Source organism: Salvia miltiorrhiza, chromosome 3 (genome assembly GCF_028751815.1).
Source record: "Salvia miltiorrhiza cultivar Shanhuang (shh) chromosome 3, IMPLAD_Smil_shh, whole genome shotgun sequence".
Taxonomy (NCBI): Eukaryota; Viridiplantae; Streptophyta; class Magnoliopsida; order Lamiales; family Lamiaceae; genus Salvia; species Salvia miltiorrhiza.
In genome coordinates this window covers 48,388,621-48,411,953 of record NC_080389.1, presented here as the reverse complement: position 1 = coordinate 48,411,953, position 23,333 = coordinate 48,388,621, and the positions used below count along the sequence as shown (strand labels likewise).

Genomic DNA, 23,333 nt, shown 5'->3' with positions numbered 1-23,333 from the left:
TCCTTTACGTGTTCTTTGATGATATCTTGATTTAGTCAAGATAAAGACTTTCACATTGACCATCTTCAAAAGGTTTTAACTTGTAATAATTTTATTGTCAAGATGTCATGTGTAGTTTTGCAAACAACTCATTGCTTATCTTGGTCACATCGTTTCTGCATACCCAAAAAAATAAAGGATATGGTGGATTGGCCAAAGCCATCCTCGCTTTGAGGATTCTTGTTGAAAGTTTACTATGTTGGTGGCTCTTATAACTGAACTCTCATAAAGATTGCTCTGATTGGGAAGAAAAGAGAAGTGGCGGACCAGACGTTCTTCACACTTAATTACAAAAGGTAACAATCAGTCAACTATTCCAAAGTAGTATCATTCGAGACATAATGCTCATGTATCTCAAGTTAACTACCTTAACCTTACTTCCTAAAGATTAACTCCTTAATTATAACCACTCTAAAACCATATCACCAATCAGTTTCGTCGATACTTGAAGCTGCTTCTTTATTCAGCTCTGATCACCTGAGCACCAACCTTTTCAATGTACTCCAATTTGGTTGGTTGTTTGCTCATGATGTGGTTGTTGATGAGGGAGATTTCCATTGCTCATCCCTGATCTATGTAATGATCGAAATGGTGCAAGAGAGGAGTGGAAGATGACGAATCTCGAGATCATCTCACTCTGGTTGCCTTCAGGTTTGTTAGCCTCCTATAAGCCCGTTGTTTGGAAGATGCCCACGTGTGCTCAGGAGTTAGCACTTACTCTATAAGAGCTTGCAATCAGGTAGTGCATCTTCTAACCCAGTCAGCACGATGTGTTCTCTACCTTTTTTTTGGCATGTTTGTAATTTTTAAATTGCCATATCTTAACATGTTTACCAAACGAGCTCTTATTGTGAACAAATCAAAATGACAAAAAGACCATAATTTTCGTAAAGATGGGGAGTATAATGTATTATTAGGGTTGTCGAACAGTTCAAATCCAGTTACCTATACAAAAATTTTGGTTCTCAAATTGAAATTCGCCAAAAATTAATAACTGAACACGAACAATTCTGAATGTTCAATTATTGGCCAATAACCGCATCAGTTAACCGATTCAGTTTTTGAGTAATCCAAAATAATAATAATAAAATGTACAATTTTTTTAATTTAAATACTAAAAATAATTAAATATTTAAAATTAAAAAACTTCACAAATCTAATTATACATATGCATGTTCCAGATGCAATTACGAACAACAATTCAAATGTCAGACATAAATTCAATATTTGACAAACAACAATTTAATTATGCAAATAAATTGTTTACATGCAAAATTAAAAAACAAAAGAGTAAACTTTTAATTTGTGAGTGACATGATTGGATGGCTAGTTCCCTCCCACAATACATTATTCTTTTCCTTTTTATTTTTCATATTTCTATTTTTCTGTCAAATCAAAAATTTATGATAGAGCATGCCACACCTAGCATTAAATCCTTATCATGTCGTGGCTTTTTCCCCCCTTTATGCTACTGTTTCTTGAAATTAATTCCCTTTACAATATTTGGAATTTATTATTATTATTATGAATGTGTCATAGGATACATGTCGTCCTCGAATGTCATCCACTTCTAAGGTGTCCATTTTTTATTTCTAATAATAATAATATTGATGATGTTGATGATCTTGGATTTTTAGATGTTGAATAATTTGAATTCAGAATCCAAATTCAACCACATTCAAGATTCATAGGCTAATATGGTCAAATTAATGTAACCATTTTAGTATATCAAAATTCAAAACCGAAAAATAGGAAATCTTCGGTTCTTATTTTGAAGAAGGTTTTCAGCACATAAGAAAATCAACGGGCAACGACCTCTCCGCGGCAACTGATTTCAGGTTGATTTCTACCCTCATAAATTACTCCGATTAGGAAACTGCAAATCTCAAATTTTCACCCACATGGGGTATCGTCGCTGCAAGAAATGGTGGAATAAAATGGGATTCTGATGCTAAAAAAGATAAGCAACAGTTACTTTTATGCAGAATAACGTCACTTTTATTAATAGAAATTGTCACTTTTATTCATAACAATTGTTACTTTTTTAATTGGATAAACTGAAATTTTTAGCAAATAGTGATTGTGATACTTCTTATTCGCATTTTCATTCCTTTCTCTCTCTAAATAATTGTAAACATACAAATGATTCAAAATACGGAAACAAAAATTAAAACTATGAAAACTATGGAGCGAAAACTCCTAAAACCTATAACACTGCAATGTACATGGCTACATCCACAAAGGGTGAGATGCTAAGTTTCATTGCTCAACAATCGAAGGGAGAATAAATACAAATTATCAAGATAGCACATGAACTGCCACAACTCATGAAGATCATTTCTTCCCTCTCTGTGATTTCTTTCTTTACAATATTCACGCTTCAGACGTAATCTCTAAATATACTACAACGTCTTATATATGCTGCTAAAATCACTTAATCAGAATAACTACTTTGAACGGCTATGATTATGTGCTTTGGATCACCAAAATATCCCAGTTACAAATTTGTTACATACAACTGACTTGGAATCATTTTTTTTGATAAGTTTACAATATTAAATAAAGAAATTAAAAGGCTATGCATCACAGGGGACTCGAACCCAAGATCTTTGGCCTTAGACACCCCTTACCGCTTAGCCAACACACGCACACAACTTGGAATCAATTTTGATCAGCAGTCCCTTTGTCATCCATTGAGAATCCACAAATAGTGTGAGAATTGAGAATTCATCTGAATAGTCACGAACAAATTATTTCATTTTCATGAACAACTCATTAATTTTTATGAATAGCATGGTTTGGGGTTCGAATCCTGGAGATGGCGAGATTTTCAACATATTAAATATATACATCTGTTCATTAGTTATACTATTAGTTTATTTGTAGAATTTATTGATTTGTTCATTATTCTCACTTCTCATTAAAAATCAAATTCTCAATATAGGGTTTGGTTAATATGAAAAGGAAAGTTATTGTGAGAAATGAGAACCAAATTTCGTAAATGCAGATTAACATAATTCTTGTTACATTTTACAATAATTGTATTTACATTTTTACATTTCTCATCTTCCCATACTATATAAAGATTAGTTGTTGAAATCGTACATATTATATATACGAAGATGAGAATTTTAAGAATGCAAATACAATTGTTGTAAAATATAACAAAAATTATGTTAATGTGCATTACGAAAATTGGTTCTCATTTTTCAAAATAATTTTAATTTTCATTATAACTCATCCCTATATATATTATACATAAGACGTGGATCATATAGATTCATTGTCCTTAGGTAGTATATAGGTCCAAATCCGAACCACACATTGTGTTTATGTGGCATACTAAGAAAATGCGACACGTAGCAGAGGCTTTCCAAGTCAAAATACACAGTGGGTAAAATAGAAATATAAATTTCAAATATTAAAAAAAAAAATCTACACCACTCGCCGCCTTAAATATAAATTTCATATATTAAAAAAAATCTACATCACTCGCCGCCTTAATTATGCATATAATTGAACAGAAATATGCATATATATATAGGGAAGGACTACCGTGAGAGCACCTCTTAAAATAAGAAATAAGAACTAGAAAAAAATGTATGAATTTTATGTAAAATGCATATGAATTCGCTGATAAAGGTATGAATTGCGAAAAATATTTTTTTGCTATCTTTCGGATTCGAACTCATGACCATGAATTCATCCAACATGATGATGAATCAAGCGTAGATCTTGATGATCTAAGAGCTGAAAATGGTTCTTATTTTATATCTTAAGAAGTGTACTTATTTTAGCCTTCCCCTATACATATATATATGGGTGCACTCCAGTGAGACTGCTATTTTTCGTGAGATCATGAGTACACTGAATAAGGCAGTATATATATTGATGAATAACGAAAAAAATTGGTAAAATTTTCGCTCCCTTCAGGATTCGAACCCTAGTAAAAAAATTCGCCCTCCAGGTAAATATCAGCCATATGATACATGAAATCAACACCCACAAATCAATCTAAGATCTCATCACATATAGAGGACCTCATTGGAACACTCCCCTATATATATATAAGGGCTACCGTGAGAGCATCTCTTAAAATAATAAATAAGAACTAGGAAAAATATATGAATTTTATGTAGAACACATATGAATCGTTGTATAAAGGTATAAATTGCGAAAAATAAAATTTTGCTACCTTTGTGATTCGGGACCATGAATTCATCAGAAGGGAGAAAAAATGGTGAGTTTTCGTGTGTTTTGGTGATTACTATTTTTAATGGAATCGACGATCTATGGATTCTTTTTATCTTTTGATTGTAGATGGTTTCTAATAGTATAAAAAATCATTATATGTTGATATGATGAATATTTTTAATGGAAAACTCGCTATTTTTGTCCATGAAAAGAGGGGCTCGAAATGGGTTCATCACCAGCCATCAATCCCAAAGTAAAGATTCAATCTTTACTGCTATCAACTAAGGATAAAAGGCAGAATTCAAATCGAATAGGAGTTTAAGGAGGGTTTGAAGATAGATTTGGCATAGTAATAGATTCTGGAATTGTGCTCTGTAATTTGGGTTGTGTTATGTTGAATGTGTTTAGAATGAATTAATCAGATTTGGCGCATGCAGTAATTGTATGAATTATTTAGCTTGTGCACCTGCAGGAGTTGTATGAATTATTCACTTTTTAATTTTGGTGGTATGAATTATTCACTTTTTAAATCATACAATATGACATTATAGTTCATTGAAAGATGACCAGGAGTCATGTCGATGCATTCACAATAATAAAAATGATCCATTTAATTCATACACTTAAAGCATAATAATTCGTAACATTAATCACGAGTAACTGCTTCATAGTTCATACGAAATATGATAAAATGGCATTTTATTTTGGACACAATTTCTTCAAAAATTGAAGATGTAAGTCCGTTTGTTTAATAAAGAAGATCATATGGAAGAAATTTGAAATGAATACTAAATCCCAAAACTGTGTGGTCCACATGGGAAAATGCATAAAACAAAGGAGTACTAACTGAACACTCAAAAATACAAAAATACAAAAAGGAAAAAAGAATAGAGAATTTTTAATTATTCTTCATCAGTGTATGAAATTAGGTGAATAATTCACTGTTACACGTATAATTAGTCAAGTTTACACATTTAATTCAGACTAATTCATTACAGGCTGAATTAAATATAACTTGTGAATTAGTCCGAATTAAATGTGGACAGATGGCGAATTATACGCGTAACAGTGAATTTATCTAATTTCATACAATTTCTTATGTGACATAATTCACGCTAATACCAAAACATATTGAACTATGTTTTATGAATAAAGAGTAAAAGATATGTTGGTTCCCGAAAGGTCTAGAATAGGTGTATGAGGGATACACCTATAGGCTATTTTTAAACAACAACAAACCAACACAACCTTTTAACAGTGAAAGAGTTAAGAAGGACTTTGGTTGAAAACTGATACTGAAATTCTCTTCAGTAAAAATAGAGAAGTGTTAAGAATCCCCCTGACTATCCAAAGATAAATCAGTCAGGCAAATAACACTTGACAGTGGAAAACTTTTCTTTAGAAATAGCCTTTGTGATTAAACACGTTGTTAAGATTATGTTTCACTTTGCGATTAGTCAGTTTCAGTTAAGAACGTTTGTGCACAGATAAGAAAGTAAAAATGAAAGCGATAAACGACAAAGGGATTTTTACGTGGTTCGGAATCCAATTCCTACATCCACGGTGATCAGTAGATCCCACTGACAAAAACTCTGGGCTTATGCTTACGGGTGCACAACAAACCTTGAACTGAAATCACACGTTTCAGCACCAACACACTGGGTTGAATTTCTCAAACACACTTAGCGCGCACTGGGCACTAAGATTTCTCTGGAGTCAGATAACTGGTCTGAACTCCACATAACTTCAAACACTATTTTCGCTCAGTTAAAAGGAGGTTCGAAAACTACTAACTAGATTATAGAGAACATGCTCTCTGTAATCAGTAATTTAGGCTTTGGATAAACAATATTTGCCTAAGGTTCTAAGAGAATATATGTAATCAGCAATGGACTGATTTTAGCTTTGTGATTCTCTTCTTTGATTCAAACTTTGGAAGGCTTTGATTGGCTGAGTTGCAAATTTGGCAGCGTTTTAGCTTGTGTATTTGAATCGGTAAGGATTGAAGTGATCCTCGAGCTCTATTTATTGGAGAGGTCTTGAATAGATCCGTTGGCGGAGATGGTCTTCAAGAATTCATCCGTTGGAGAATAATTCGAATTTTGCTGAGGCTTCAATCTTCAAGGTTCCTTGTTTGGTGAGAAACGGCTACTTAGGTACAGGAGGTAAGGCGCCTCTGAAAAGGTAATCACCAAAAAGGAATGCTCTGCAGAGAAAGGACGATCCTCTGTATCTCTGCATTTAATGCGGCTGTACTTTGATCGCGTGGCTTCCTTTTAACGTTGGAGGTTCCGTCCGAGGAAGAATGTCAACTGATACTTGACTTTAGTATCAGTCCGCTGATTCCACGTAGCCAACATTAGATGAATCAATCATAACTGATTCTTCAGTTGAGAAACTCGTTCTAGTCAAATATCAGTATTTGACTTCTGCCTTTAGTTGCGAACATCAGTTGAGTTCTTCAGTCATTCGTTCTTCATTCTTCATTCCTCCGATCTTCAGTCTTCAGAACACTACCTAAACTAGAAAAGGAACTCCAACACTTGAGTTCACAAAGTTCTAGTCTATTACAAAGAAAAACTTAAGGATTTTTGTATCATTAAAACTAGGGCTTGGATATTTCATTAAGCTCCCTACAAGATACACGATTAAATGTAATCCCCTCATTTAAGGAACGGATCTTTATTAAAATAATAAAATTACTTCTTTGCCCAACAATCATATCTGGCGAAAATTGGGTAATCAAATTAGAGTGTAAATCTAAGCGTTGATTGATTAAAATATGAGGGCCAATAAGATAATAGATTTGGAATTATCCATGTGGTAACATCATGCATGTATGTATGTAACAACTAACAACATATATTATTAAATTGCAATTTTATAGAAAGAAAAAAAAAAAACCTAAAACCTTTGAAAGCACAGAAAAACAGACTAAGGGCGGAACCTCATTAAAACCTCAGTAAGGAAAACCCAAAAGGCAAAACCTTAAGAGGAAAAAGAGTGTTCGTCTAGAACGAAGAAAATAATTTAAAAAATCCTGAATATTTGTATTTAACTATATACATATTGGCGTTGTATTCAAAGCTGAGTGTAAAAAAAATAATTTTTTTTTTAAATATTTGAAATTTGTATTCCTGTTTATATATATAAACACAAATATTCATTGCATTAAGCGACCCGTGAAATAATAATTAAGAATTGTTCATGTGGCAACATCATGCATACCTATATATATAACAACATGCATATTTACCTTGTAGTAAAGGCAACCACCAAGTATTAAAAAAAAATGAAACTATTTTTTCATAAGATATATGAAATTTGTCTTTTTATACCCTTCCATGTATTGTGACTTAGATGACCTCCGTCACGTGTCGTGTTTTTAGTGCGCCACGTAAATAAAATATATGATTAAAATTTGAATCTATATATTATAAGAGGAAGGGGTTCTACGAGATCCCATACCTGTATATATATTTTGAAAGTAGATAAATTTTGTCATAGTTTATAAGAATTTTATTTTTATATATACAGGAATTCCTATCTTATCAATCTTTATACCTTTTTTTTCATGTAGCTGACCTTTCTTTTCATGATTGAATTACCTTTCGATCATGGTGTTTTTTGTATATATATTCCCTTTGGGAGCAGCTTTTGAATTATTATGTTCTTTATTTTTACTTTCTACTTTCCCTTTTCTAATCCTTTATAAAGTTTTATTTCGTTTGAATTGTTAAAAATAGTTCCATTCATTACAAAGAGTTCTAAAAAGTTGTTATACATAATTAAGTCTGACACATAAAGAATAATGGGTTAAATATCATTTTTCCCATAACGCTGACACCTCTATCGTCTTTAACACTCTAACGTTAAGGTTGGTGCTGTTTACTACCTCAACGTATCAAAATAGAAGTAAATTGCCCCCCGTGTTTTAACGGTGCTTAATTTCGTTAGAGCTGCACCTTGGACTGCCGTTAAAATGCGGGGGGCGATTTGCTTCAGTTTTAACACGTTGACGTAGTAAACAGCGCCAATCCCGACGTTAGCAAGAATAATTAATTTCGTCCTTAAAAAGTTAGAGATGTACTCCATCTGTCCCACTTCAAATGTCTTGTTTTTCTTTTTGGGTTGTCTCACTTCAAATGTTTTGTTTCATTTTAACTGGGGTTTCTGATTGCTGATAAATGTGGTGTGCCTCACTTCATGCGAGATTTTCTTACTCAGTCGGTTGCTGAGTACTTTTATGATGGTATCTGGCATTTTACTCAAAGTTTTGTGGATACCTTCCCTGAGATTGTTTGTAAGATCCTTCTTGCTCCGGTTGGTGATGAATCTGATATTCGATATTGGAAGTCGTCTCTTCATGGGAATGTTACTTCGGCCCTGGCTTTTTCTCATCAATGTCACAGATTTCCTAAAGTCAAATGGGGGACTTGGCTTTGGGAGAAGCATATTCCGGTACGTCGTTCTCTGCTTAGTTGGAGGATCCTTCATGGCAGAATGCCAACTTTTGACAGGCTTATTCAGCATGGTTTGATTATGCCTAATCGTTGCGTTTTTTGTATGGCGGAGGGGGAGTCCATGGATCATATTTTTTGGCAGTGCTCGAAGGTGCGCCCTCTTTGGCACAAGTTTTTGGATTGGTTTCAGCAAGCTCAGATGTTGGATGCTTCGGACCTTCACAGTTTCTTTGTTCATGCTTGGAATCAGAAGATGAGTTCTCAGATTGCTTGCTTCTGGAAAGCAGGAATCATTACTTTGATTTGGAGTTTGTGGAGTCAACGGAACAGATGCATTTTTGAGGATGAGAGCTTTGCCCATATGCGTATCCTGCAGGCGGTCAAGGTAGCTTTTTTTGGATATGGAGAATAATTTCACTAAATTAGGTTCAATGCATAATTCTTGTGATGATCTTTTGGTGGTTAAAAAAATTGGGGTCAGATCGCGGGCGTCTCCTCCTCCGGAGTTTATCAATGTTTATTGGTGGCCTCCCGTCAATAATTGGATTAAGGTTAATACCGACGGCTCGGCGCTAGGTGCTCCTGGCAAGATCGGTGCCGGAGGTGTCTTCAGAGATAAGTTTAGTTGGGTTAGGGGTTGCTTTCATGTGAAAGGCGGCATCGGTTTTGCGTTTGAAGCTGAACTTCTTGCTGTGATTACGGCAATTCAGATTGCTCATGCAAGACACTGGCGTCAACTTTGGATTGAGTCTGACTCAACCTATATCGTGCATCTCCTGCATGAGAGATCAACCTCGGTTCCATGGCGCTTTGCGGCTGTTTGGAAAAGGATTCTTTTGGTCCTAAAGGATTTCCAAATTCAAATTTCTCATATCTATCGCGAGGGGAATAAAGTGGCTGATATTTTAGCCGCAGACGAGTGACATGAGGGCTGGTGGCCGCATGAGATTGAGGTGATTCATGATGCTGTTAGACTGGATATTTCTTGTCATAGTCATATTCGGATCGCAGGTTAGCTGGAATTTTATGTTTGGATGGCGATCGTGGGAGTTTTGGAGGGGATGCATTGATGAGCTGCGCTGCGGCTTTGGTTTTTGGAGTTGCTTTTTCCGTGGTCATTGCTTGTTGGGCAGATCGCGCAATCGGAGTTTTCACAGCGTTTTAGTTTCCGGCGACGACCTCAATCCGGCTGAAACTATTCGTTTTATTTCTTAGGTTTTTGTTTGGGTGGTAATCTCGGCGACGGAGTATAACCGGCCGATGTTTTACCTTTTTAGCTATGAACATGGTTTTGTGGTAAACTCACGGCGACGGCATCTAACCGGGTGTGTTGCTTAATTTTGTTTGTCTTCTTTGTTCGAGCTAACGGCGACGGAGTCTAACCGGCCGTATAGCTTTCATTTCTGGGCTACTTGGCAACGGCGTCTCACAGGCCAGTTGCCTATGTTTGGTCTTTTTTGCGGGGTGAGAGCCGGGTTGGTTTGGGGACGATGGTTAGGCCGGAGTTCTGGAAAATTAACCCTCCGCTCTCGCCCCCCATCTTTTCGTTTTTTAAGACGGGTACTCTTTTTTCCTTTCTACGGTTTTTCCCTATGGGTTTTCCGTAGAAAGGTTTTAACGAGGCTCGGCCCTTAGTCTGCTTCTCCTGTGCTTTCAAGGGTTTCTCTGATTTTTTCTTTTCATTTTTTAATAAAATCGCATTTTAATAATAAGGAAAAAATTATCCTTAAAAAGTAGAATTTTTGAGACTCACGTCACCTTTTCAACTCTACACAACATCACCTAATAATCTAATTAATATTTTTTTAAATAATCGTTACGAAAAAAAACAAGACATTTCATTTGAGACGGAGGGAGTATATCTTTTGAACAATATATACTCGAAAAACAATCAGATCGAAAATATTTGTCAAAAGGTCTCCTAAAACCATCACTTTAAAAGTTTAGTAGTAGGGAGTACTACCTTTTCACATGAATAATTTAAAAATACTTTCTAATATTTTATTGATTCTAAAGATTGTTTTAGTCATAGACTCATAGGTGATCTACTTACAAAACCACACATCTGAATTGCAAACATTCAACTCTTATATTTCGAAAACGGAAACTACTAGGGATACTTTTCATGTTTCAACAAAATAATAGAAACACAAATAAATTTAGTTAGTGATAATATAACTATTTTAATCATGTCTTAATGAATGGTATGACATATGGGGTGAGCGGCCGGGGGGGTGTTGTCTTGTGAGGCCTATGGGGTGAGCGGAGGTGGTGTCTGTACTTTGCTTCTTGTCGCTTTCTTTTCTCTCGAGCTATTGGTATCTCTGGTGCTGACGCTCTCTCTCATTTATATAATCGTTCTTTTTCCGATCAAAAAATAAAAAAGTTTAAAATTTAAGTCAGATTGAGTAGAGTTTTGTTAAATTTAAGTCAGATTGAGTAGAGTTTATTATCAATTGAGCTCGAGCTCAGCCCAATGTTATAAAATATATTCAAGACTTACAAGATTAGTGCCTAATCATGCAAAATGAAATTAATATATAGGGAGAGAAATGATTTAACGAAAATGGCTAAAAATATGAGAAATAGAATGTTAGATATTTAAATTCGATGATTGATATTAATTATTCAAATTTATTATGTGAAAGGAAAATAACGAATAAGTTAATATAAATCTACAAATAAACTTATATAAATCTACGAATAAATCATTTATAATTCACGAACAATCGTTCAAATCTGGAGTCGAATTCTGGAGGAGGTGAAAATTTCCCCATATTAACTTAAAACATTTTTTGTGCATTACAAACAATTTATTCATAGATTTATATTGACTCATTCATTATTCTCATTTATCACGAAAACAGTTATTATCACTTTAACCTAACCCTATATACATATATACATATATATATGGGAGAGTTACGATATAAACACTTCTTAACATATAAAATACGAACTAGCTACAATGTATGAATTCTATGTAGAACACGTATGAATTCGCTGTGTAAATGTTTACGAATAATAATTTTTTTGCTATCTATAAGATTCGAATTCAAGACCATGAATTCATTCAACAAGATGATGAATCAATCGTAGATTTTGATGATCTAAGGGCTGGAAATGATTCCTATTTTATATTTTAAGATATGTTTTTTATTTTAGCTCACTCATATATATATATATATATATATATATATATATATATATGGAATGGTTCCAATGAGATCCCTCGTATATGGTGAGATATTATATATATATATATATATATATATATATAGGGAGAGGATCATGTGAAAACTCTAATATTTTGTGACACCTAAGAATGAATTCTAGCCTTTGATTTTGGGAATCTAACAATTGGGATATGATTTCAATTTCAGCGTGTATATATGGCTTGAAGGGGTATAGTAGTATATCATCAATTATTATGCTCCGTTACATCCTTATTTCATGCAAGATAATATCTCTTATTTATGGTATTTTTGATTTGGTCAAACTATCATATCTTTAATGACCCACTAACACATGATTATGTAGATTTTTTCTTTTATTGTTAGTAGAGTTCTTTCTTCACCAATTATGTTCATCGCTTTCAAAAAATTGAAGAAGGAAACTGCTAAGTTTGTAACTCACGTCTAATTTGTGGGTGAATAATCACACATATATTCATGACTGTAGTAATTGATGAACATGTATTTTTCAATTAATGAACATGTTATTTGGTCAAGTATATCTTCACATGTTCACATGAATTTTGTGACCTCAACATTTGTTGTTCGCTTGAACATAAAGTCACATTCAAGGAATTTATGCACATTTTTTCATAAGTGCATTTGCTTAACAACTGCTTTATTGAATAAACTTTGTTCATTCGTGATTGAATTGTTCATGCATGTTGTTCGTGTGCATAAAATAAATGTAGATTTTTATTGATTATATTAGTTTGTGCTTTGAAAATTTTTGACCTTACCTTTTATCCATGACTGTATTGAAATATGAACAATCATTTTCCAATTAATGAATATATTTTTGGTTATGAATTCCGAACATGGAACAAAATTTATAAAACACTAAAAAAATACAGGAATAAGTATTTGATATTGCTTAACAACAGTGCATAACCAAATTTATGCACATTTTTTCATAAGTATATGAGCAAAGTAGAACAATTTTTTTTAGAGAAGCAAACTAGAACAATTAAAAATGAATAGACTTTGATTTCAACTACCAAATGCAATCATGAGTTTGTGCTTTATTGAAATATGACATAAAACATAGTATTTTTTGAAAGTTTATAACTTGTTCATATTACTGACTTGTCTCATCCAAGCAAAACATAGTTAGCATTGAAGTTACTATTCTTGCACACAACTCCCGATAATGTGTAGATGCACATTTCAGCAGCCCTCCCCTCACATCATTGTACTCGCAACTTAAAATCGTGCCACAATATTTAACTCGCATACGGCTCATATGACGTGGAGACGACGACAACATTCCACATTTTCAATTTGTTGATCCATCGCCCATAATATTTTTATTGTCTGCCCATTTCATATTTACATGTTGCGCTTGGGCTCTTGATATCGTGTTTGCCTTTGCAAATTCCTGATGGTCCAAAAGATACTCTGACAACAAAAAACACTAAAAAACCACACAAGATTAAAATATATAAAATTATAGGAAATTTAAATGCATATTTGCTCACATACCAACACATCAACCAATTTTTCATACTTCACTAATTCACACGCATTTGAAGGGTCTACTGTACTGTCCAAGACAAAGAATACCGTACATGAACAATATGATCATTAGTGAACAACACACATTAATAATGTGACATTATGTTCACATGAACAACATGTGTTCAAATTCAAATATTCATGTGAATAAACCATATTCATGTGAACAACATACAATAATGTGCCACTTGTTCGCATGAACAACATACATGTAAATATATGCACTTCACCATATTCAGATGAACAAACATAAAGACCTGTGTTTATTCAAATGCACAGATACTATCAAAATTTGATATACTTATTTTAATTTACCTTGGTGCCTATGGTCGTCGGCTCGCTTGGAGGTCCTACTACCACTTTCAAATTAAGTGGCGGAGTCAAGTCAACACTACAATGTTCATCTAAACAAATCTCCCTACAATCCACTGAAAAGATGAACAAATATTACTCCACATCTCCGGATTTACAAGAGTTGTACAAAAAAAAAAACATGCACAACGACCTCTGTAAGTGACGGAAATTTCTTGTTCATCGAAACATGGAGTATGAAAAAAAAAACAAGGGTAGGATCTCAAACCTTGTTCGATTGCCGGACTTTCAGCCGATATAGATGAATAGCGGTCACCCAAGTAACAGAAATTTCTTGTTGGCCGGAAATTTCTACTTCCTCGGTAATGGCGGCAGAAAAATAGAGAAGAAGATAAAAGGATAAATGATAGGTGAAAAGATATTAATTTAACCCAAATAATGATTTCTTCCTTTTAGTCAATGCGGTAAATCAGGATTCATTAAATCTCAAATCTAATTCCTTTTTTATTCACATAGATAATTACTTGCATGACCCTATTCATACTAATCGATACTTTAGATTTAATAGGGTAATATAATTTTTATTAAAATTCTATTAATGACAACCATTGGATCAACTATAATCAATGGTCTATGATTGTTCTTAGGTGTCACAGATTTCTAAATTCTCACTTGATACCATCCCTATATATATATATATGGAATGGTTCCAATGAGATCCTTGTATATGGTGAGATATTAGATTGATTTGTAGGTGTTAACTTAATGTATCCTATGACTGATCTTTATCTGGAGGAGGAAAAAATTTACTTGGGTTTGAATTTTGAAGAGATCGAAAATTTTACTAATTTTTTTAATGTCGTTATTCAACACTATATATATATATATATATATATATATATATATTGAAATATTCATTAGTCTCACATCTCATGAAAAATAACAATCTCACTATAACCTAGCTAACCATTTAACCTTTATACACACACACACACACACACATAGGGTAGGTTCCAGTGTGATTGATATTTTTCGTGTGATTGTGAGACTAATGAATAAGACAATATATAGTGTTGAATAACGATATTCAAAAAATTAGTAAAATTTTTGTTCCCTCCAGGATTCGAACCCAGGTAAAAAATTTCTCCCTCTAGATAAATATTAGTAATAGGATACATTAAATCAATACTGACAAATCAATCTAAAATCTCACTATATATATAATATACCATTGGAACGCTCTCCTATATATATATATACTCCCTCCGTCCCTGAAATAAGTTCATCTTTGGGGACGGCATGGGTTTTAAGAAAAAGTGGTAAATTGTATTGATAGTGGAGAAAATGTGTTATAATTAGTATTGAGAGTGATGAAAATGTGAAAAAGTGTTATAATTAGTATTGAGAGTGGTGAAAAAGTAAAAAGTAAGAATAAATAAAGTATTATTAGTGGTGGGGTAGTTGTCCAAAAATGGAAAGAAAGAAATATGAACTTATTTGGGGGACGTCCCAAAAAGGAAAAAGATGAGCTTATTTCAGGGACGGATGGAGTATATATATAATCACCATTAATTTAAAAGTGAATTATTTAATTTTCAAAACTATAATATATCTAATAAGATCCATTTTTTCTTGTAACAAATATGGCTAATTAGATAATTAATGTATATGTATTGCTAATTAAAGAATAAATTCATATATTAAATACTTCATTGGTCCCTAAAATATCTTTCTAAGGGGAGACGGCACATATTTTAATAAAAATTAATTGTATATTTGATAAGTCAAGAAGAGGTCCCACAAACTAGAAAAAATGATAATAGTGACTAATGAACCAATTAAAATGAAAAGTGGTGGGACCATTTGTAACAATATGTGTAAATATGTGAGAGTTGTAAGAGTAATAGTTAGTGGAATTGTTTTCAAAAATAGATTAGGATGATGTTCTGAGGGTGGACGAAAATAAAAATAAAGGAAAATATTTCAGGGACGGAGGATGGATCATCAAATTAATACTATCCCTGTCTCCATAAATATGCATAGGTGCTTCTGGCACGAGTTTTAAGAGGCTGCATAGGAAAAAAAAAACTTCGTGCATTAGAGCATCCACATTGGTGTAACATGATAGCTTACTTTATGAGGGGGGGACCACATGGTGTAAAGAGGCTGCATTGGGGTTACATAATAGCCTACATGATTTTTTTAGTTTTGATTTTTCTATTTTTCATTTAAGTTAATTGCATAAATTTAAATCACACAATTTACTTCAAATTTAAATTGCATTAATTTTGAAATCCTAAAAATTACATAAAACTTAATAAAATAAAAATAAATCCTACAAATAACTATTCCGGCCCTAGAGGTCCGAAACGTGCCCAAACATGCTCCATCAAATCATATTGAAGCGCGGAGTGCAACTACCTATCTCGGAGAAGGGTATCTCTTTGCACAATATTCCTCGAAAGTAACTGGGGTTGCTCGACCACTCTCCGTCGGAAAAATGTAGGTCCGTACGTCAGATTTTCGTTGAAGTAGTCTTGCATAAGACGTAGATGGGCATCCTCACGATCACGGTGGACGTAAGACCGGGGACGTTTAACACGTCCCGGCTCCGGCGCCGATTGGGTGTAGATTTGAGCAAGCAATTATTTCTGCAACTCTATCTCCTCCATGATCGCGTGAGCTACTGTCGGATGAATCAGACGAAGAACCGTGGTCGAATTCCGCCATTGTCGGAAGAAAAAAGAAGAAAAGACTTGAAAGGTGTAGATTGAAAGAGGAGAATTATGGAGTGAAAGTGAGAAAGAAGGACGAAAAGAGAATATAAAGAGAAGAAAAAATAAATAATAATAATAAAAATCGAACGGTCAAATTTGCACGCAAACCGATGCAGTCAAAGCTGCCTTTAAATTCAAAAAATCGAATTTTCTATTTTTTTAATGGCGCGTGTTTACACGCACCTTTCATCAACGAGCAAATGAGCTATACGTTAGAACGTGTAGGCAAGAGCTGCATCGCCTTACACGATAGCGGCCTTACACGAGTAGGCCGCATCGTGTAAGCGATGCGGATGCTCTTATTTGCGTTTATCTTTAATTTATTGAATTAAAATTTTGAGCAGCTCACAAATATCTCAACACATTTATAAACTCTACTACCCTATAAATAATTGTGGGCACCCTATAAATATGCGAGACTTCATCAATAGTACTTGTGTAAGTTGATGAGAGCTTATCCGATCCGTAGGAAGATCGGTCCACTAGCTTTATGGTTTCATTTCAAGTACATTTCCAAAAGACTATAGGATGTTAATTTTCAAGAAAATTAAGTTTTATCTCTCAGATGAGATACAACTATCAAAATTACGTAATTTACTAATTTTGGTGTTGATTGAAGTCAAGACGGGCTACACTGTAGAAATACGAATTGAATGGATTTACATTATAATTAAGCAGTCTTTATATTGAAAAATGGGATGAGACACCATTTACAGGATACAGAAGATAAATGGTAGCTGCAAAAGCCATTCATTTTGCCTTTTCAATCATTGACGATCCCTTCCTCTCTAAATGCATCCACAGGTCCACTTAATAAGATTTCAAGAGATTGACATGAATCTAGTGATATCTAATTAAGCTTGAGCCTTACTCTAACTTGAAATCAAAGGGTAAACAAATAAAATATGCGCTAAGAGCATCTCCAATGCGGGCCTTTTGCCCCGGGTCGCGGTGTGAGGGGAAGGCAGCCGCGCTGGAGACACGAAGGGGGTTGAAGCCGGGGCGAGAGGAAGAAGCGGGGCGATGGTGGATTATGTATGGCACATCCGGCGGACGCGTCCAATAAAAAAAAATTTGAAAATTGATTTTATTTCAATTTTTTTGACCGTTTCAAATTTTTTTTTTTAAATATGACCGTTAAGAATGTGATGAGGGCTAAAATACTCATCAGCGCTATGCGTAATAATACCAGGATATTTCGCCTAATTATTATTATTATTATTATTATTATTATTATTATTATTATTATTATTATTATTATTATTATTAAATAAAGCTAACCAGCGCAGGGTTAATTGAAGAATTGGGATCATAAAAGGAACTTGAAGTACCTTCGCAGTAAAGAGAACCCGAAGCACCTACGTAGTCGAGAAATAACGGAGCTTCCGGAGCAGTCAAGCCAGCACAGGCGACTCAAACCAAGGCCAATATATGAAAGGGGCTTAAGCCCAATTATCTTAGTGAATGAGCTTAAGGCCTTAGGGCTTATTCCCATGCCTATAAATAGAAGCTTAGTAGTGAGTTAGAGGATCATCATATATTTCATTCATCACTTGTAATATGAAAACACTATCGATATAGTGAAAAACCCCGAAGATCTCCCGTGGATGTAGATCTTGATGACCGACCAACGTAAATCCTGTTGTTATTTACTGTTTTAATTAGGGTGAGGTTTTATGTTCCATCAGAATGCAACGGTAGTTTTAGGTTTTTAATTTATTTACTTTTAACTTTTCACATTCTCTATATATACCTCATTTCATCTCCATTCAATTCACTACCAAAAAAATATTTCTACATCAAAAAAATCTCTACAAAAATGTCATCATCTTCATCAAGCGGTGACGTACTCAACAATTCTCCAATCTCGTGCAACAATTTCATCAAATTGTTGAAGCTATTGGTTATCCAAAGACGAAAATCTTTCGTCCTTGAAGAAGGGTGGCAAAGAAGGCGTACATTCATCGGGACCGTGAAGCCGGAGCACAATGTTTGCACGCGGATTATTTTGCAGAAAATTCGATCTTCCCCGACAACGTTTTTCGGTGCCGATTTTGTATGCGTCGTGCATTGTTTTTGCGCATCGTCGACGCTGTGCAGTCCGATACATACTTCCAACAACGCACGGATGCACTTGGCAGACCCGGATTCACATCGTTGCAGAAATGTACGGTTGCTATTTGTATGCTAGCAAGTGGAGGTGCAACTAATCAGTACGATGAGTATCTACGGATTATCGAGTCCACCTCGTTGGAGTGCTTGCACAGATTCTGTCGAGTCATTGTCCAACTCTTCGACTTGGAATACCTGAGGAGACCGACTTTCACCGACTGCCAAAGCCTTCTAGCACTGCACGAGGTGAAGCACGACTTCCCGGGAATGCTAGGGAGCCTCGATTGCATGCATTGGGCGTGGAAGAATTGTCCAACAGCATGGCAAGGCGCATACACTCGAGGAGATCAGAGGAACCGACCATCATCCTCGAAGCTGTCGCATCTCAAGATCTATGGATTTGGCACGCCTTTTTTGGGACTCCTGGTTCGAACAACGACATCAATGTGTTCAACTCTTCGACATTGTTCAACGATCTCCTACAAGGAAAGACTGTGCCGATCACATATCAAGTCAGCAACTCCTACTACACGAGTGGGTACTACTTGACTGACGTCATCTACCCCAATTGGCCTATTTTCGTGAAGAGTACTACACATCCGACGGACGCGAAGGGAAAGAGGTTCAAAGTGATGCAAGAAGCGGCTCGCATGGATATCGAACGAGCTTTCGGCGACCATCGCGTCTTTGGAGCAAGGAGGAGATGAGCGACATCATGTTCACGTGCATCATTTTGCACAACATGATTATTGAAGACGAAGGCAACCACGCAACGCAATGGGAAGAAGAGGTCGCTGACGAAGCTTCGAGTAGCGCCGCCGCATCTCGACCTCGTGCCGGTGTTCCGCCAGAATTTGTGGCACGACAAGCATCCTTGAAAGACGCGGAGATGCATGATCGCCTTACTTTGAATTTGAAGGAGCACATTTGGTCTCGTTTTGGTCCGGTTGAGCCCTAGGAAATTATTGTAATTTTTATTTTATTATCATATTTTAATTATGTCTTTAATTTTATTTTAATTATTGTAATGTTGAATTTTAATTTTAATGAAATTTGAAATTTAAAAATAAAAGTGTAGAAATGTGAATTTTGTGAAAATGGGGATCTAAGACCCACTCTAAGACCCAAATGCATTAGAGAGGGGTGTGTCTTAGGTGGTGACCATCATCTAAGACCCAATGCATTGGAGATGCTTTAATGACTCAAGAATTGCCTTGCAAAGACAACATAGGGGGCATTTACTTTTGAAGATTAGCTGTGATAAATAAATTATAAAATAGTAAGGTTAATCCCCTATTTATTTAGATGAATTGAAATTTTATTATATTCTAAATTTTTTGATTATTTCTATCATTTAACCTAATTTTACTTGATTGATATTCCACTAAAAGAGTGAAATTAAAGAAATTATACTTTTAAAGATAAATATACTTAATCATATATCTTATCTTATCACAAAGTAAACGGAATGAGATCCAGTGGACCACACTGTATGTTCCACTTTGTGTCTCACTTTCAATTTTATTTAATTTTTTATCTATATTTTCTTCAATTTCTACTTTATATGCTTTAATTTAATTTTAAAAATAAAAATATGTTCAATAATAACAAATCTACCCCTGATAACTAGCCAAGTAAACAGAGAGTATATGTGCAGAATGAAACTGCTGCAAAATTTTTTCTTCTCTTTCCACTGTATTTCTATGCTACTACCAATTTCTCAGAAAATGGAGTAATTTCTTAAGACAAAAATGTACTCCGCCTTCAACTTCAACTCATGTTTAAAGTAGGACTAATAAGTCTATTCATATTTTATGAAAATTTGAAAAACATAAATATGTTGTGAATATTTTCTATGCAGGCAACACGTAAGAAAAAGGAAAAAAGAAAAAGAGAAAAGAGAAGTATTGTGTGTAGAGAGAGCAGAGTGAGAGCAGTAAAAATGTGGTCATAACCTCCGAGTGCGTGCAAATATATTTAACTGCCCCACTTTCCAATTGCATCATTATTTAGTGGGAACCACCACAAAATTAAATAGCTCCCACAATTACTACATCAACAAATCGACTAATTTTGCTTTCATTTCTTACATGAAATAATTCAAGCTGCGAATTACTTGTTTTGAAATTTCACATTCATCAATTCAGTCCAATGTTCATTCGTTATGAGATTATGTATAATGATGTTATAGTATCAAATATTATAACACTTCGCCAGGAAAGATCAAAAGTAAAGCAACAACATTAAGAAAATGTACAATAATTGTTGAAAAACAGATATGTGCAGGATTTTATATGAGGAAAAGACACATTTAGCAAAACTCACATAGTTAGAGACTTATATAGCCACAAGGTTTAAAGTAAGACTTTAGTAACCAAAAGCCAATCAATCGACCAAACAGCCCTTCGTCAAAAATCATGCTTAATTAATCCATGCAAATCACAATTAAACCAAATTTTATTAAACTGTTTTGCTTAAAGGTACGTGGCGTTGTTATACAGTCCAGACCCAGATCACAAAGTAATCTATCGGGCACGAGGAAAGTTTTCAGCCGATATACCATTCAAGTTCAATTAGCAAAATTTTAACAGTTTAACATTTAATCAGGCCCAACATGCTTCCGTAACACTTCAAAATAATTCTTAAATTAAACCAACATTATACCTTTGTCGACTGGTCTTCTTCAGGAGTCGGTCTTGTTGCGTTTTACGGCTCGTCTGCCCACCTGGCACGCACCAACCACACACTCGCAAGAGATGGTTGCAACCCTTCCCCTTCACTAAGTGTCGACTCAATACTTTGTCGGAAAAATAAAGAAAATATTCTTACTAAACCGGAATAGTTGGACAAAAACAAAGTGTTTATAGAGGAATTATATAAAAATTAATTTATTTCATAAAATAATCCCCCAAGGGAGGAGACAACTTGTTCAGCTACTCATAGTAGCCGATTCTTGTGTACATAAAATAAAAAAGGAAACTAAACTAAAACTTAAAACTTTAAAAACAAAATTAAAAATTACAAAGATAATTATCTAGAGAGAGGAAGTGGTGTGTGAAGATGCTGTGAATTTTTCGATGATTTCTTCTCTCCAGCTCTTGTGTTTTTATAGAGGTCTGATACCCTCTATTATTACTTGGTGGTTGGCCTCGGATACTATCTTCGTGGCCAGCTTGTTTTGAAATTGACAGCCACCTTCTTTTGTTGGCCATTATTGCCGACACTTGTTGGTGTTGTCACATGTGCTGGGCCCTTGCTATATCGCTTTGTGATAATGCTGGTAGGGGCCGGCTGCTTTCTTTCCACTCACATTTGTCCTGGAGCGTTGAGTGGTCCTCCTGTCATTCCACCCACTTTTGTCGTTTCTTTTGTGGGTGCGATCCTTGCTGTGAATCACATGATTCACTTTGCTCTGTCGGCCACCTTACTTTTTTGGTGCCCGAGGGGTCCTTCCTTTTGGAGTCTGATGCTTGTCGTGTTCATCAGACCGGAACCTCCTTCTGTCAGGTTTCGGGAAGAAACCTTTTCCGAATTCTGGCTCCTTCTGCGACGAACATTGATCGCAGATTTTCTCGATCCATTGGCCCGAATGAGCCATGTTGCAGAATTTGCGACGAGTCTCTTTGCTCCCCGCAATCTTGTTGTCCCAAATGGTTTGCCTCTTTTTCTCAAAAGATTTTTCGGCAAACTCAGTTGTTGTTCCTGTCATTGTGTTGACCAGGAACGTTCCCAGATCTGAACTCTGAAAGAATTTAAATCTGGACTTCATTTTGTCCATCTCTGTAAGACAGACCCATAGCCCCCATGCTCGTCTCGTGGAGATTTGATCCTCCGTGAATGTTGAAGCAATTGGGACTTGAAAATCAGGAACTTTGATCCGGTTCAAGGCTCCTGTATCTGGTCTCCGAAGCTTGATGAAATGGAAAGCTTCATAGACTCCTTTTCCGACAGGTTCTGGTGCTGCGCTGAAGAAGTACAGTTCCAGAACGTCTCCCCGTTTAAGGGATTCGTTGTTCTCCCAGGCTTCAAACACCGTTCTCTGGATCCACTTGGGTAGACCCTTGATTTCGTTGAAGGCTGGAGCAGTGGTATAAACTGAGGCCAAAGCCCCAAACTCATACCATTCCTTGATGTGGTCTGGATTAGCTCCCGGAGTTGTCCAGATCCTAGGGTATCTCCCTGCAACATCAACCCGGCAATTTCCCGGATTAATGCCCTTTCTCGTGATGAGTTTCACCCACCGGTCTTGATACATCTGCCAGGAAGGAGAAATATCAATAAAATTAGTATCAATCTTAAGTTGGCCAGTCATCGGCCTAAGATTGATCTCTCCCTCTTTTACCCCAGAGGTGGTGGGTTGACATGTTGATTCAGGGAGTGACCCCTTAACAACATTTTTTCCTCGAGCGTCCGGCCGTGAAGCCATTCTCTCAGGACTTGTGCTAGGGGTACTTGAATCCCCTGCTACAGGTAATCCGCCCTGTACGGAAAGCATTGCTTTAGCCCGGTTTTCACGGACAACGCGCAAGAGCGGCTTGCTGAGTACTTCCTGAAGATTGAACATCTTCATGAAGCAATCATCGATTTGGTTGGATACTTGGGCTTCGTCAGCCGCTTGTATCTTTCCAGCTTGTTTAGTGTGTAGTACACACTTCTGCCATTCTTGTTGTAGCAGCTCTAGACTTGCA

General features: G+C 35.3%; 1 long non-coding RNA gene across 1 annotated transcript; it reads left to right on the top strand.

The window, feature by feature from the left end:
• Positions 1–1,538, top strand: LOC131016270 (uncharacterized). The gene is made up of 2 exons (XR_009098904.1): positions 1–335; positions 507–1,538. It is a non-coding gene; the product is annotated as an uncharacterized LOC131016270 (long non-coding RNA).
• The last annotated feature ends 21,795 nt before the right edge of the window (positions 1,539–23,333 follow it).